This window comes from Trichosurus vulpecula, chromosome 1, assembly GCF_011100635.1.
Source record: "Trichosurus vulpecula isolate mTriVul1 chromosome 1, mTriVul1.pri, whole genome shotgun sequence".
Taxonomy (NCBI): Eukaryota; Metazoa; Chordata; class Mammalia; order Diprotodontia; family Phalangeridae; genus Trichosurus; species Trichosurus vulpecula.
The window spans coordinates 7,576,646-7,594,022 of record NC_050573.1 but is presented as its reverse complement, the minus strand read 5'-3'; positions in this window follow the sequence as shown (position 1 = coordinate 7,594,022).

Here is a 17,377-nt window from a genome sequence, read left to right as displayed (position 1 = left end):
GAAAGAAGGAAGGAAAGAAGGAAAGAGGGGAGGAAGGAAGGAAGGAGGAAAGAAGGAAGGAGGGGAGGAAGGAAAGAAGGAAGGGAGGAGGAAAGGAAAGAAGAAAGGAAGGAAGGAAGAAAGGAGGGAAGGAAAGAAGGAGGGTAGGAAGGAAGCATTTATTAAGGACTTGCTCTGTGCCAGGCACTGTGCTAAGCACTGGGGATATACATATAAAGAAAGACAGTCCCTGCTTTCAAGGACTTTACATTCTAATAGGGGAAGACCATACACAAAAGGGGAGTGAAAGGGATGAGGGGTAGAAGGTATTTGAAGCCCCAGAAGTGAGGAACAGCGCCAGGAAAAGATTAAAAGCAGGCTGACCTGGGGCAGGTGCTTGCAAAGGGGTATTTCAGGATGAGGAGGCCCCAGATGCTCAGGGAAATTCAAGGATGAGACAGAAATAGGGGCATGGGTTTGAAGTCACAAAAGTTAAGAACAGGAGGTGGGAAAAGCCAAGGAAGCCAGAAAGTGGAGATGAGGGAGGGCATTCCAGGCATGGGGTACAGCCAGAGAAAAGGCCTGGAGTCAGGAGATGGAGGCTCTTGTTCATAGAGAAGCAAGGAGGCCAGTGTCACAGGATCTCAGGGTGTAGGAGAGGGAATGAGATGTCAGAATGTCAACAAATTAGGCACGGGGCAGTTTCTACAGCATTTTGCATTTGACCCTATAGGTAGTCCGGAGCCACTGGACTTGATGGAGTGAGGGTGGGGGGCGCAGGGAATGCGACATGGTCAGTACTGCACTTTGGGAAGATCAGTTTGACAGTGAAGTACTGGAGGCAGGCAGATGCCCCTTCCCCACAGCTTGGGCGACAGTCCAGGTGGAAGGTGATGAGGGCTTGCGCAGGGTGGGAGCGTTATCAGAGGAGGGGAGAGGAGAGGGCGTACTCCAGAGATGTTAAGGAAGTAGAAATGACAGGATATGGGAGGTGAGAGAGGCAGTTTGGAGGCTGCAGGTCTGGGTGACTGGAGGCAGATGGAGCGTTAGGAAGAGCGGAGGTTTAGCGGGGAAAGATAACGGGCTCGGCCCCACACAGGTTGAGAGGGTGAGATGTCTGCTGGACATCCAGATTAAAATATCCAGTATGAACTTGAAGGTGAGATTGGATATCGGGGAAGGTTAGGGCTATATCAATAGACCTGAGGATCATCGGGGTAGAGATCAGAACTGAACCCGTGGTGAGATCACCGAGTGAAATTGTAGCGAGCGAGAAGAGAAGAGAACCCAGCAAAGAACTTTGGGGGACAGCCTTGGTTAGCGGCAGAGACCTGGAAGAAGATCCAGCAAAGGAGACCGGATGGGAAGTCAGAGAGGTAGCAGGGGAACCAGGAGAGGAACGTGTCCTGAAAACCTAGAGAGAAAGGAGGGTCCGGGAGGGCGATCAACGGGGCAAGGGCTGCAGAGGGGATTTGAGAAGGCTAGGGACCGAGGAAAGGTCATTCATCAGATCTGGCCATTCAGCATCACTGGGGAGTTTCGGTGGAATGCCGAGATTGGAAGTCAGACTGGAGAAAGTCTAGAACCGAGTGCAAGGAGCAAGAGGGGAGCTCCTAGCTGTAGATGGTTCTCTTGGGGAGCGCTTGGAGCTATGTTGGGGCGCAGCTGAGGCGGGGTAGAGGAGCTCCTGATTAAGAAGTAGAGGAACTCAGGCTGTTTGAGGGAGCGTCGATACGTGCCGAAGTCTAGAATGTACCTGGTGAGTGGTCATCCAGCTTGCCTGTCCGCAGTGAGTGCGCCTTTGGGCTCCTAGGAAATGTTTCCTGACATCCAGGCTAGCTCTTCCCCCACTGCGGCCTCCACTCACTGCTCCTGCCTCCCGGCCAAGCCCAGGAAAGTCGGGCGGCTGCGGGAGAGTCCTGCTGCCCGGCCCCCACCTCCAGCCTTGTCTCCCCCAGGTTCATGAGGGCAGGCTCCGGCTCTGCGCTCAGACAGCCTTCATGGGACAATTCCAAATTCAAAGTTGAAGTTGTTGTCAGCACCCGGGTTGCCATGAGGTCACTGCAACACTCAAACCCGATTGTGAATGAGGTCACTGTTAGGGGATGAATCCGGCTGAAGGCTGGTCCAGTCAGGTCCTAGCAGGGCTGCAGGCCAAAGGCAGTCTTCATCGCTCTTCTCCTCTTTCCTTCTCTCCTGCCGAGGGGGCTGTAAGCCTTATGTCCCCCACTGGGAGCGAATTGGCCCTTTGGTTCAACATTTACTGACGGAGAGGGACACACACAGAGAGAAGAGAGAGACAGAAGGAAAGAGAGGACAGGGAGGGAGGGGGGGAGAGAGAGAGAGAGAGAGAGAGAGAGAGAGAGAGAGAGAGAGACAAAAACAGAGAGAGAGAAGACAGTGAGAGAGGACAGAGACAAAAACAGAGACAGAGAGAAACAGAGGACAGAGAGAGACAAAAACAGAGAGAGAGAAGACAGTGAGAGCGGACAGAGACAAAAACAGAGACAGAGAGAAACAGAGGACAGAGAGAGACAAAAACAGAGAGAAGAGGGAGAGACAGAAGGACAGAGAGAAAAAAACAGAGAGGCAGAGAGAAACAGACAGAGGACAGAGACAAAAACAAAGAGAGAAGAGAGGGAGCGAGAAGGACAGAGAGACAAAAGCAGAGACAGAGAGATGAGAGAGACAGAGAGATGAGAGAAACAGAGAGACAGAGACAGAGAGAAGAGAGGGAGAGACAGAGAGAGAAACTTCATTCTGCTGGAACAAGATCTCTGACCTGCGGCTCAGAGCTAGAAAAGGTAATTATTGATTTATTTTTATAACTTGCCAGGTCAACTAAAATACTTTTACCCAGGTTTTGCTAGTCAAATGAGTGTGTAGCAAAGGTTAGTCCGTGACTGGCTAGGCCGGCACTGACATTTCTGCAGAAGTGCTTTGAGAGCAAAGCCCCGCCTCCGGAGGAGAGAGGACCAGGGAGTGGCTGGAGAGAAAGTCATGGCCAAGGAGAGGATTAACTAAGTCCACACAAAGGGGGCGGGGAGCAAGGAGATTTGCCTGCCCACTTTGGGCTCATACAACAATATCTCTATTATACTAGCGTTAACCATCAATATACTGGGTGTTCCTAAAGTCTGGACACGTAGGCAAAAATGCGTATTTTCAAGAAATGAAATGAATGAAATTTTTATTTAATTGGAATATTAACAAATAGCATCTCCAATATGATGCGCTTTGCACGATTCACGTGAACTCGATGCAATAACTCCAGATTGCTGTCAACTGCCTATGTGTCCAGACTTTAGGAATACCCTGTAACGAATTAGCCTCAGTTTGAAATGATTTCGACTTAAATTAATTTCAGTGAATAAAAGGTCCCAGTTTTTCAGTCCCTCGCTCGAGGTCTCCACCAGCCTGGTTTGGTTGCCCAGTCATTCTCGTTGATCCTCGTCAGTGTGTTGTGTTTTTCTGGGCTGGCTCCCCCAGCTTCTGATTTTCATTCTTTTAGAAAGGTTTTTCCAGATTGCTTAATATTCCTTGTTCATAACTCCATTCCAGAAACTTCTCTGTCAAGGACTTGGAACTCCCACCTTTAGCACAGAGCAGGGTCACAGCTCACAGATCAAAAGCTGGAAAGGCCTTAGAGGTCATGGCTTTACAGAGGTGGCCTTTGAGCTGAATCTTGGGGTCAGCTAGGGATTCTAAGAGGGAAAGCTCAGGAGGAGAGTGCATTCTAGGAACAGAGGGTGGCCAGGATTAAGGCACAGATGCATTGCATGAGGGACATGATGAAGGTCAATTGGATTGGATCCTACAATATTGAAAGGGCAGCTAGGTGGCACGGTGGCTAGAAGGAGACAATATTTACGTTCATATGTATATACAAAATTAATATGAGTTAGCTTGGGGAGGGAGGGCACTAGCAGCTGGGGGGATCAGGAAGCGCTTTGTATAGAGGATATCACTGGGGCCGAGTTTGTTTTTCTCCGAAGCCAGATTAGGGGACCACTGGGGCAAAGATATGGAGATGCGAAGTCAAGAGTCACGAGTAGACCAGTAGGGCCTGTCTGACTAAACATAGGCTATAGAGTTGGGGAAGCAGAGTAACAGGGAAGGAGAATGGAAAGGTAGGAAGGGGCAAGCACGTAAGGGGATTGAAATGCCAGGATCTAGAGAGAATTGGAAGCCACTGCAGCTGATGGAGGGGCGGGAGTGATGTGGAGTGGCTCTCTGCTTCTGCATGGAGGGAGGATCCATTGAAGTGGGGAGAGATTTGCCAAAGAAACTTAGTCTAATTAAGAGGTGATGGCAACCTGAGCTTTTCTCTCCAGATATCCATGGTGATGGATGGTAATCTGGCCCTTTAGTATTTTCTAAGTAGGCTTAAGCTAAAAGTCTGCTGAGAGCCAGTGTAGACCCTTGTCCAAACCGAGTGGACAACCAAGACCCACCATCATGTCTTCCTGGAACTGAATGGCACCTTGGTCTCATAGGTCCATTTTCCTCACTTGATAGATAGGGGCCCAGGATGTAGTGCCTGGTACACAATAGGCGCTGGATAAATGCTTATTCGCACCACTTCTGTTCGTGGCTTTTAGCAACAGGGCCTGGGTTCCCAGGTCCCTTGCAGTACATGGTGCCTATGTAAACAGAGCAGGTAGTGTTAAACCTGAAAGTTTGGTTAAAGGAACAACAGGCTAGGTGATAGAAAAAATTATATTACTTATACATTTATTCCTTTCAAATTTAGTGGATACATGCATGCATGGGGTCAGACCAAAATCTGACTCCCCGAACAAAGAAATGAGTAGGTTTAAATACATTTTTTAGTCCCAACACAGCAGCCTGCATTACATCACTTTTATGACCCCCATATATGTTAATCATGATACAAGACAAGGATTTTCCTTAATGGAATAGATTGTAAATACAACAAATCAGATAGTTGTCACGGTGTCAATTGAAATTATAACCCAGGATCTCTGTGTTTCATTTGCCATTAACATTCCATAACATGGTATATGCCCATAAAATATTAAGATAAGGAAAAGTCACATAATTCAAGATAGTGTCTGGGGTCAAGGTTTTCACCCTTAATGGCCATGGACAGAGGAAAGGAATGGTCCATCTGGGTTTGTTGACATAAGATAGAGACATCTCTGAGCTTACTCAGAGAACAAAGAGACTGTTAGGATCAGGCTTTTCTTCTGGTTAATTAGTTCAGGCTCTGAGTCTTATTAAAATTACAAAAATGATATAACATGGTATAAAATGTTCCACAGTAGTTACTTAGGTGGCAGACAGGTCCCCCAGCCCCAGATTTCTCCCCTTTCACTGGTTAACATGCCTGCTTCCAGCACTCAATTACATTCCAATGCACGAAGCAAAAAATGTGAGGGATACCGGGGTAAAACAACAGGTCCTTTCTCTTTTCACAGGAGGTATACAACGTGGGCAGAAATCAATCTTACACAAGGTAAACTGAGGCAGAGGCAAAAGAAGAAGCCAGACGAAGCCCCCTAGGAAAGTGGGAGGCAGGAATAGAACAGGGGTAGCATTCTGGAGCAGTGGAAAGAAAGCTCAACCTCCAGTCAAAGGAGCTGAGTTAGAATCCTAGCTCCGCCACACACCACCTATGTGACTGGGTGAGTCATTTTACCTAGTAAAGCCATCAGGAGGGATTCTGCTGGTCCCTTGTGGGAAGAGACCACACTTGGTGTTTCTACAAACTTTGACACTTGGCACAGGCTGTTACACACTTAGCAGTGGCAGCAGCTCCCCCTGTACTGATGGGAAAGCCTTTCCCAACTGTTCTCTCCTGTGGTCCTCACAACCACCTTATCAGGCAGGTGCGATGAGTACTTGCTCTCCTTACTTTGTTGTTGTTCAGTCATTTCAGTCCAGACTTTTCCTCACCCCATTTGGAAGAGATACTGCAGTGGTTTGCCATTTCCTTCTCCAGTTCATTTTACAGATGAGGAAACTGAGGCATGTGACAGCAAATGATAGAGCCAGGTCTTTTGAAATATCCATTGTGAAGAATCTCAGCAGCCATTTAGTCCAACTGATACTCAACCAAGAATCCCCATCCAGGTTCTGCTCAGTGACCTCTGGGGGAAGGGGGCACTCTATGCTCTTGTGGCAGCCCCTCTCATTTTGGGGAAGCTCTGATTGTTAGGGAGGTCTCCCCAACACTAAACTGAAAGCTGCCTCTTTACAGCTGATCCCTCCCGGCACCTTGTTCCCAACTCTCCCAATTAATAGTCATTAGGTGATTTCTTGGGACCTCTAAGAGGGCCCTGTTAAGATACAAATACTTCTGGGAAGGATAATGCCTTGAGCCCGATATTCATAGGCAAGTCATTCTCTCTGAAGCATGTAGGCACTCTGAAGGAAAGACAGGAGGCATCATGTGACAGGTGGGTCAAACCATCACCTCAACCACTGTCTTCTCCCTCGGGCCAGTGGTGACAGCCCTAGCTCCAGAACTCAAGAGCCCCAGGAATGGCAGCATCCTTCAGATCGCCAGTCCTGCTTCTATCCCAGCCCCCATAACCACCATCCTGGGGAGCAATCCCTGTGGAGATGTCACCTGCCAGCTGCTTCTGCATGTGTGGAAGCCTTGCCTCCTCAGCTCTCACCCCCAAAGGCTTTGGCCTGGGCAGATGACTCCACATCAGATACGGATGTGATTTTATCAGTGCATGCGGCATTAAAGACATTGCATCTCCTGCTTTCTCACTGAGCCCCGAGAATGGTGAGGACCTCCCCCATTAGAATGGGGGTGAGCCCCTTGAAAGGCCTGTCTCTGTTTTTCCATTACCCAATGCTTGGCATGTTTTTGTGGTTCAGTCATTTCAGTCCGACCCTCCGTGACCCCATGTGGGGTTCTCTTGGCAGAGATACTGCAGTGGTCTGCTGTTTTCCTCTCCAGCTCAGTTTGCAGATGAAGAAACTGAGGCAAACAAGGTAAGTGACTTGCCCAGGGTCACACAGCTAGTAAGTGCCTGAGGTTGGATTTGAACTCAGGTCTTCTCTGAAACTCTATCTACTACACCACCTAGCTGCCCCACTTGGCATATAAGAGCTTTTAATAATATTTAATTAATATGAAATAAAATGTAATAATAAACACTTTTTATAACTATAAAGTAATACTTTATCAACACAGACTAATTAACGCTTTCTTTCATTCCTTCATTTATTAACCTGGAAACCTCTGAGTGGAGGGAGGGATCAGGACTGCCTGGAATGGGATGAAAGGGAGGCTTCTGGCTAGAGACCAGGACTGAGGAGGGTAATGCACTCCAGGGGCCTGCCTGAGAGCTGGGCACCAAGCCCATTCCTCCACCTGCTTCCCTAACAAGGCCCATGGGGGCTGCTGATGTCAAATGGCGAGTCAGAGGTCACCAGCATCAGGCCACCTCCAAGGAAACACTGACCAGCTTGTTCCTAGCCACTGACCTGCCTACTCTGGGCTAGGGGAGTGTTTTCCAGGCAAGGGTGCTTCAGGCTGCAGCTCAAGACATAGATGGCAAAAGCAATTGCCAGGGAAGAGAGAAGAAAGGAACAAACAAATGAAGGAATGAACAAACAAACAACTCCAGATTGCTCCTGAGTCTCCTGAAGCTCCTGGGAACAAAGCTGCAGTGGCAGGCAGCATCCATCTCTACCCTTCAGGGACCGCAGGCTCAGCCACCGTCATCGCATTGGAATAGCCGATACCCCCTGGGAAAGTCCAGTAACCTCAGGAGGTCTCCATGGAGAGGACCCTGGCTTGGGATTTAGAAGGTCTGGGCCCATGGCATAACTCTGCTCATTTAAGAGCTCTGCAAATAGGGCCAATGACTCCCCCTTCCCAGGCTTCAGCTTCCTCTTCTGTAAAGAGGGGAGCCAGGTTCATTGTAATATGAACAAAGATGGCAGCAGCTTTAAAACGGCACAGGATAATGAGAGGACTGGAAGCTGTGCAAAGGGTGATGGGCTGAAGGAGCCAGGGATGTGTAGCCTGGAGGACAGAAGACTGGGGTAGCCTGGAAGTGGGGGTGGTGCTGATGAACTGGTCAAATGGCTAATAGAAAATTCCCTCTAAAAGAGCAGGTAAGAAGTTTAGTTTATTTGTTTTCTCTGTATGCCAAGTATATGGCAGAGGGCCTACTATATTGTTTAGTCATTTCAGTGGCATCCAACCCCATGTGCGATTTTCTTGCTGAGATACTGGAATGGTTTGCCATTTCCTTCTCCAGCTCATTTGACAGATGAAGAAGCTGAGGCAAATAGGGTGAAGTGACTTGCCCAGGGTGACACTGCTAGTACATGTCTGAGGCTGGATTTGAACTCAGGAAGATGAGCCTTCCAGACTCCAGGCCCAGCGCCCTATCCACTGCAGCGCCACCTAGCTGCCTCTAAGCTTAATAAATGCTTGTTGAATAACTTGTTCCGCTTGGCCTTTAAGGTCTGAATTGGGAGTAATGGGTAGAAGCTGTAGGGAGGCAAATTTAGGCTTGATATGAGAAGAACTGTCTTAAAGGAGAATAGGCTGCCAAGAACATGGAGTAGGGGAGGAAGAGGGTCTTTAAGTAGAGGTAGGTGGTTTCTTGTCGGGGATGCTGGAGACTAGATTAGATCATCTCTAAGGTCCCTTCCACCTCAGACCCTGGGCAAGTCACTTAACCTGTTGTTCTTGGAGGCAGCTAGGTGGTGCTGCAGTGGATAGAGCACTGGGCCTGGACTCAGGATGACCTGGGTTCAAATACTACCTCAGACTTGAAATGGCTGTGTGACTCTGGGCAAGTCATTTTATCTCTGCCTAATCTATTGGAGAAGGAAATGGCAAACCCTGCAATATCTTTGCCAAGACAACCCCATAAGGGGTCATGAAGAGTCAGACATGACTGAACAACAACAGTACGTACTAAACACTGTGCTAAGTATTTTACAAATGCTGTCTCATTTGATCTTGTGTCCTGCAACTTCGACGAAGTCATTATTTCGACTTTTTACGATTCTCTGAGTATACCATCACATCATCTACAAAATTTAATCATTTTGTTTCGTCTTTGCCTATGCAGATTCATTCAATTTCTTTTTCTTGTCTAGTATTTCTAGCACTATTAAATAGGAATGGTGATTAGTCATCTTTGCTTTACCCCTGATCTTATTAGAAAGACCTCTAACCTCTTCCCATTTATATATATGTGTGTATACATGTATATATGCATATGTGTGTACATATATATATAAAATATACATATATATACACATATATACATACATATATTTGCCCAGGGTCTTTGCCCAGGGTGACTTGCCCAGGGTCACATAGCTAGTAAGTGTCTGAGCTTGGATTTGAACTCAGGTCTTCCTGGTTCCAGGCCCAGTACTCTATCCACTGCACCACCTAGTTTCCCAGCATAGAATTAGAAAAACAATTGCAGGTAATCTCTTTATTTCATCTTTGATTATTATAAATCATTTTAATTTTGGATACAGATAATTTGGCTGTCCTCTCTTTAAAATCAGTTTACCTAACTGGCTATCTATTCTATTAGTTTTTTTCCCAAAAAACCTAGATTCTAGTTTTATTTATCAATTTGGTGTTCTACCCAAACTTTTCAGGCTTAGAATATATTACCAAGGTGTGACCAAACTGGTCTTGTTGCTGTTACTTATCTCCCACCACCATGCCTTTGAACTAGCTGTGCCCTCTGTCCAGAATGCTCTCCCTCTTCACCTCTGCCCTCAGAATGCTCAGCTTTCTTCAAAGCTCCACTCAAACACCACCTTCTCCATGAAGGCTTTCCTGATCTCCCCACCTGCTAGTGCCCTCCCTCCCTAGCTCCTTTGGATTTATTTGGCACTGATTCTGCATGTAATGACATATACATTTCTATATAACACTAGAATACTCTAGATAATAGAATATTAATTCCTTGTGGGCTGGAGCTGATTCATTTTGTCTTGGTATTCCCAGCACCTGGCACAGTGCCTGGCACAGAGTGGGTGCTTAATAAATGCCTATTGATTAATAGGTTGCCTCTGGTTAAGCATATGAACTTCCACATTGGCAGTCAAACAAAGAGGCAGCAAGTGTGGCTTATGAACCTCACAGTGCTATATTTTTCTTGTTCACTTGTTTTGGTCATATCTGACTCTTTGTGACCCCTTTTGGGGTTTTCTTGGCAGAGTTACTGGACTGGTTTCCCATTTCCTTCTAGAGCTCATTTTTCAGATGAAGAAACTGAGGCAAACAGCATTAAGTGACCTGCCCGAGGTCACACAGCCAATGAGTATCTGAGGCCAGATTTGAACTCAGGAAGAGAAGTCTTCCTGATTCCAAGCCCAGTACTCTATCCACCCTACCCCAAGGTCAGCAATTATAATAGAGCTCGTAACTGGGAAAAGTCACGTCCTCTCTCTAGGACTCTTTCTACATCTTTATGATGAGGGGGTTGGACCAAGGGATTCCAGTCTAATAACATTTGACTCTCTGAGCACTGGGCTTGGACTCAGAAGACCTGAGATTCAATCAACCAATCAGTCCATCATTTATTAAACACCTGCTATGAGCTGGGCACTGTGCTATGTGCTAGAGATATCGAGACAAAGATAAAACAGTCTCTGGCCTCAAACATGGGGAGACAGGGGAGACAGCATGTACATATATGATTATGTCCAAAATAGATACACAATTAAGACAAGGGAACTTTTTTTCTATTTTGGTGGGGGATGGGGGAGACATTGCACCAAGGCAGGGGGAAACAGGAGATACCTCATGGAGGTGTCGCTTGAGTTGGGCTATGAAGGAGAGCAGAGATTCTAAGAAGCAGAGATGAGGAAGGAGTATATTCCAGGGATGGGTGATAATTGCCTGGGCAAATGCATGGAGACAGGGGATGAAGTGTCATGCACAAGAAACAGCAAGGCCAGTTTGGCTGGTTTATACAAAGTATAAATCAGTCAGTAAATTAGAAAGCATTTATTAAGAGCTTCTTATGTGTCAAGTAGGGCAGCTAGATGGCGCTGCAGTGGATAGTGTGCCAGGTCTGGAATGAGAAAGACTCATCTTCCCAAGTTCAAATGTAGCCTCAGGTACTTACTAGCTGAGTGGCTCTGGGCAAGTCACTTAATCCTGTTTGCCTCAATTTCCTTATATGTCAAATGAGCTGGAGAAGGAAATAGCAAACCACTCAAGTATCTTTGCCAAGAAAACCCCAAATGCGGTCACGAAGAGTTGGACATGACTGAAATGACTGGAAAACAACCAAAATGTGTCAGGCAGCATTATAGGTGCTAGACATATCAAGGAGCTTACAGTGTATCAGGAGAGACAAAATGAACATATATACATACAAAACAGATAGGTAGCACCTCCTCTGGGATCATGTTTTCAACCTGACTTCATGACTTGGGCTGTCCTGAGGCACAGTTGCTACTTACTACCATCTAAGGGTTCTAAAGGCAGACCTGAGGGCCTCTTTTGAATACTGTGGCTCCTGAGCCCCAATCCATATGCTCTTCTTTAGCAATCAGGCAGCCAGCCAGGTATTTACCATTTACAGATGGCATTGTAAGAACAGTTGGTACAAAATATACCCTTCAAAACCTGGGGCACACTGTCTCACAAACACGCCCAGCAGCCACGGCGAGAGTGAGCTCAAATTTAAAGCACAATGGTCCTGAGTCCCTTGTGTGAAGAACGCGTGTGCCAACTCCCAGCCCTAGAAGTCCCTGTCTCTATAGGCATATGAAAAAATGCTCTGGATCACTACTGATTAGAGAAATGCAAATCAAAACAACTCTTAGATACCACATCTCTCCTGTCAGATTGGCTAAAATAACAAAACAGGAAAATGATAAATGCTGGAAAGGATGCGGGGAAATTGGAACATTGTTGCATTGCTGGTGGAGTTGTGAGCTGATCCAGCCATTTTGGAGAACAGTTTGGAACTATGCCCAAAGGGCTATAGATATGTTCATACCCTTTGACCCAGCAATACCACTTCTAGGGTTGTATCCCAAAGAAATCACACAAGCGGGAAAAGGACCCATATGTACAAGGCTATTTATAGCAGCTCTTTTTGTGGTAGCCAAGAATTGGAAATCAAAGGGATGCCCATCAATTGGGGAATGGCTGAACAAGCTGTGGTATATGAAGGTGATGGAATACTACTGTGCCATAAGAAATGGGGATGATGCAGACTTCGTAACAACCTGGAAAAACCTACACGACATAATGCTGAGTGAGCGGAGCAGAGCCAGGAGAACGTTGTGCACAGCCACAGATATATGGATTCCGTGAGGACCAACCCTGACATACTGTGCTCTTCTCAGCAACCTAAGGGGCAAGGACAACTCCAGGGGACTCACGATGGAGAATGCTATCTTCATCCAGAGAAAGAACTGTGAAGTTTGAATACAGAACGAGGCACACTACATGCTCGCCTTTTTTGCTTTTCTTTTGTTTTTGTTTTTGGGTTTTTTTTTTTTGGTTCTGTTTCTTCTTTCTCATGATTCACTCCATTGGTCAAAATTCTTCTCCACAACTTGACTAGTGCATAAATTAATTCAATGCGAAGTTATACAGGACAGTGATATGAGCTTCCATGCCGTCTGGGGGAGGGAGTGGGGAGGGAGGGGAGAAAATCTGGAACTCAAAACTATGTATAACCATGTGTGGTAAACTAAAAATAAATTAATTAATTAATTAAAAAAAAAAGAAGAAGTCCCTGTCTCAATTCTCAAAGTCCTCATGAAGTTCTCATCAGGTAGAGCTCTATGCTGGACATTGAGGGTCAGCACCTTCTTAGAGTCCATGAATGTCACTTCTTTCCACCACGAGGGGTCGTACTCCCTGAAGCTGCCTTTCCTTGGGTAACTATTTCTGAACTCCTATAGCAGCTGCCACTGGCAACTACCAATGGATGCTGCTGGCTGCCAGTATTCATCTCTGACCACTGATGGCACCTCTGAATTCCCCAAACTCTTAAGGTCACCTGAACACTCCTGTCTCAGAATACTTGTTCAGCTAAGATCAGGAAAGAATAAACCCAAAGATACAGAGATAACTGTGTGCTTCCAACCACCACGGTCATGTGGGAGACAGGGCTCCATAGCTGGCTCTCAGGAAGGTACCTTAGAGAAGCCCTCCCATTCCTTTTAAAAATATACTTTTACCCAATTACATGTAAAAACAATTTTAAACATTCTTTTTTAAAATTTTGAGTTCCAAACTCTCCCCTCTCCATCTCTACCCTTCCCCCCTCCCTGAGATGAGCAATTTGATTTGGTTATACATGTGCAATTATGTCAAACTTATTTCCATGTTAATCATTTTGTGGAAGAAAACTCAAAGAAATAAAAATGAAAGAAAAAGGAAGGAAAAAATAAAGGAAGAAAAGTGAGAGAAAAGAAAGGAAAGGAAGAAAAAGAGAAAGAAAGAAAGAAAAATGGTATGCTTTGGTCTGTATTGGGATGCCATCAATTCTTTCTCTGGAGGCAGATAGCATTTCTCATCACGAGTCCTTTGGGATTGGCTTGGATCATTGCATTGCTGAGAAGAGCTAAGTTATTCACAGTTGTCCATCATACAATATTGCTGTTCCTGTGTACAATGTCCTCCTGGTTTTGCTCACCACTCTGCATTAGTTCATATAATTCTTCCAGGTTTTTCTGAAATCATTCATTTCTTATGGCACAATAATATTCCATTACAATCATATGCCACATCTAGCTCAGCCATTCCCCAATTGATGGGCATCCCTTCAATTTCCAATTCTTAGCCACCACAAAAAGGCTACTATAAATATTTTTGTGCAAATAGGTTCTTTTCCTGTTTCCAATGTGTGAATTCCAGGGGTGGAGTGAACTTCAGGATGTAGAGGTTTCTGAAGCATGGTAGAGAAATTCAAAGTTCATCCTGGAGAGGAATGAGATCATATTTTTGGACATATTAGTTTGAGATGCCTATGGAAATCCAATTAGAAATGTCCCATAGGCAGTTGGTAATGGAGAAGATGAGTGAGACCAGGAGCTGGATCTATAGACCCGGGAATCATTTGCAGAACGATGGCAATTAAACCCAGGGGAGTCACTGAGGTCACCAGGAGACAGTGTAGACAAAGAAAAAGACCGGTTAAGGGATGATGGTCCAACAAAGGAGACCGAGAAGGAATGGTCAGATGGGTGAGAGAGAAGCAAGAGAGTGAAGAATGGTCTTGGGAAGAGTGAGGCATCAAGACGAAGGGATGTGCTGGGAAATGTTACACTTAATCTCTATTAACAGTTTCTCCCTCACTTTCTTAAGTCTAGACCAGGGGCGTGGAACCTTTGGCCCTTTGACTGAATCCAAACTTTACAGAGGCCACATGTGGCCTCGAGGGCAAAGGTTCCCCACTCCTGGGAAAAGCAACAAACAATAAAGTCCTGAATCGTAGCATCTGTCTATTTCCAAGGTGTAAATATCCACACAGAAAATTTAACAATTGTTTTCTTGAGTCGGTTCAAGCTGGTTTCAGCACACCCTGGATTAGAGACCCAATGACAGAGTTTGGTCAGTTAAAGAAATTTCAGAATTCTTGATCATGGAACATTTAAGGATTTGTTGTGTGTTTGTCCTTCATTCTCGAAGAGGACCACAACATCAGGGAAATGATGACACAACTCGCAGTTGACTTTGATTTGAGTGAGGGAGGGCTGTGCAAGGTCACCAGCCTCACTTTCTCCTCCAGAGCCATCTGGGTCCAGCGGCCTGATATTCACCAGGATGACTGGAGATGGCCCAGGATGCATTGGGAGACCCTGGCCCTTTCACGTTGAGGCCTTTTCAGGTTCTTACTTTGAGTGAGGTAATGCCAAGTCAGTGAATAGGCCTCTTTAAGAAGTGAGTCAAGGGATGGCCCCTTTAATCAAAACTCAAAAAAAAAAAATCAAACTGGAAGGGGAAGACCCTCGGGATTCCTGGCCAAAAGAGAAAGACTTACTATTTGGTATTAGAATTCTGGATCATGGAATGTTTAAGGATATGGTGAGATCAAGGGTGAGGCTCAGATGGACTGGAAATACAGGTCATGGAACTGAGGAAGTGGAGAAACCACGATTCCACAACATTTGAGGGAGCTTTGACACATTGAAACCCTTTATTATAAAGGCTGCTATAGAAAGGAAGACAGCATTCAGGTACTGACCTCCTTGAGAAAGCGAAGGCTGGTAGATAATTAGGATCTAATCTGGTCGATGAATTTGAGTACAGTAAGTCTCTGAGAAGGAACAGATGCTCAACGCTGGTGACGGGGAAAGGCTGGAAATGGCAATGGGGAGCAACGGCTAGTCTGACTTTCCTTCCTGAACCAGTGCGGGGATAGGGAGGTGAGGGAGATGAAAAAAGATTCAATACATGCTGGATGTGACGTCGGATTTTCCGTGTCACCTGGGGAGAGACAGAAGATGGAAAGATGGAAAGAGTTAAGAGATTCTACTAATTGGCCCTGTGACGCGGGGCATGTCAATTGTCCCCTCGGTTTCTTCATCTGTGAAATGGGGGTCATGGCACTGCCTACCTGTCCACTCGGTCAATAAGTATTTATTAAGCACCCCCTGTATGCCAGACAGTGAGCTAAATGCTGGGGATACAAAAAGACAGTTCCTGCCCTCAAGGAGCTCATGATCTAAGAGGGAGACAACAAGCAAACACAGAGGTACAAACAAGTTATAGACGGGGCAAATATGAAATGATTAAGAGATCAAGAGTTGGGGAAGGCTTCCTGTAGGAGGTAAGATTATAATTGGGACTTAAAGGAAGCCAGGGGGGTTGGTGCAGTAGCTGGAAGAGAGGAAGGAGACCAAGTCCAGGCATGGGGGACAGCCAGGCCAGAGTTGAGACAGATGCTTGTGGAATGGGCAAAAGCCCAATGCCTCTGGGCAGAAGAGGACCTGTTGGGTGGAGGTGTGAGAAGACAGGAAAGGTAAGCGGGGGCTAGATTATGAATGCCTAATAAAGAGTGTGGCATTTGCGATAGGGAGTTTATTGAGTAAGGGAGGTGACCTGATTGGACCTATGCACTAGGAAAATCACTTTGGTGGGCCGAAGAGGGGAGAGCCTCGAAGCAGCACACCCCGCCCCTCCCCCACCCACTCAGCAGGTATGCCAATGGTCCAGGCGGGAGGTGATGAAGGTCTGCATCAGAGTGGGGGCTGAGAGGAGAGAAGGGGGCTTATTCGAGGAATGTTAGGAAGGTACAATTGACAGACCTTGGCAGCAACTTGGACGTGGGGAGGTGGGAGGGGGAGAAGTCCAGGCCGGAGCCCGGGTTGGGAGCCTGGGTGGGGGCGGTGCCCTGCACAGCAGCAGGGAAGAGGGAGGGGGGCTCGGTGAGTAAGACATCTTCTGGACGGCCAGCGTCCGCCGGAAGGTTGGGGCTCCCAGGACTGCAGGGCCCGTCGGCCAGTAAGCACTTATTAGGCACCTGCGGGTGCCAGACCTCAGATGGCATCACGTCCTATCCCGGAGCAAGAGGGAAGACGAAGTCCGTCGGACGTTCTCTGGGCTCGGAAGCTCGAAGCCCTTCCCCAGGTCGGTGGCTTTCATCTCCAGCTGTCCAGAGGGGGTTCAGGCCAGGCCAGGCCCCCTCCCCCCTCTCCCGCTGCGGTGGGCTTGCACGCTGGCCCGCTGCGTGACCCTGTGCCCGAGCCTCAGTGTCCTCTTCTGGAAGCTGGGCACGACACTAGCACGGCGGTCCGGCTCGCGGAAGGCAAGCAGGTGAGCTTTCTGATACCCCTCCTCCAGGAGGGCCTCCGGGACGCGCCTCCTGCTCCTGGAAGAGGTTTCCGAAACGCGGCTCCTAGGAGGGGAGAGCGAGCCACCAGGCCCCGCCCCGACACGCCTCCTCGGGCCTGGCCACGCCCACCGCGCACACCCGAGGGGGCGGAGCTGGGGAGCCGGAGGGGCGCGCGTCCGCGTTGCCCGCTCCCAGTGCGCGCCTGTTGTTCCCCGAGCTCCCGCCCGCCCTCGAGTCGAACCCTCGCCTCTCATTGGTCGTCAGGGCGGCCGCCCCGTCCGGTTTGGCCAATGGAAACGCTCGGAGTCTGGGAGTGGTTCGGGAGGGCGGGGGGAAAACACGTGCTACGTCGCCTTCTGCATCCCCCTTATTGATTGGCGGTCAGGCGCTTGGTGCGAGGCAGTCAGGCCGGAGTGGACTGGGAAGCAGTTGTGCGCGCTCGGGGTGGAAGGAAGAGCGTTAGCAAGAGCGTAGAGAGCTGATGGGCGGGGCCAAGGGAGTGAGATGGGCGGGGCCGAGGCAGAAGGCGGGCACGCGGACAGGAGCGGGGGTGCGGGTGGAGCTGACTTGCTGGCGCACGGACGGGCGGGGCCGAGGAAACTGACTTGCCGAGTCGCGGA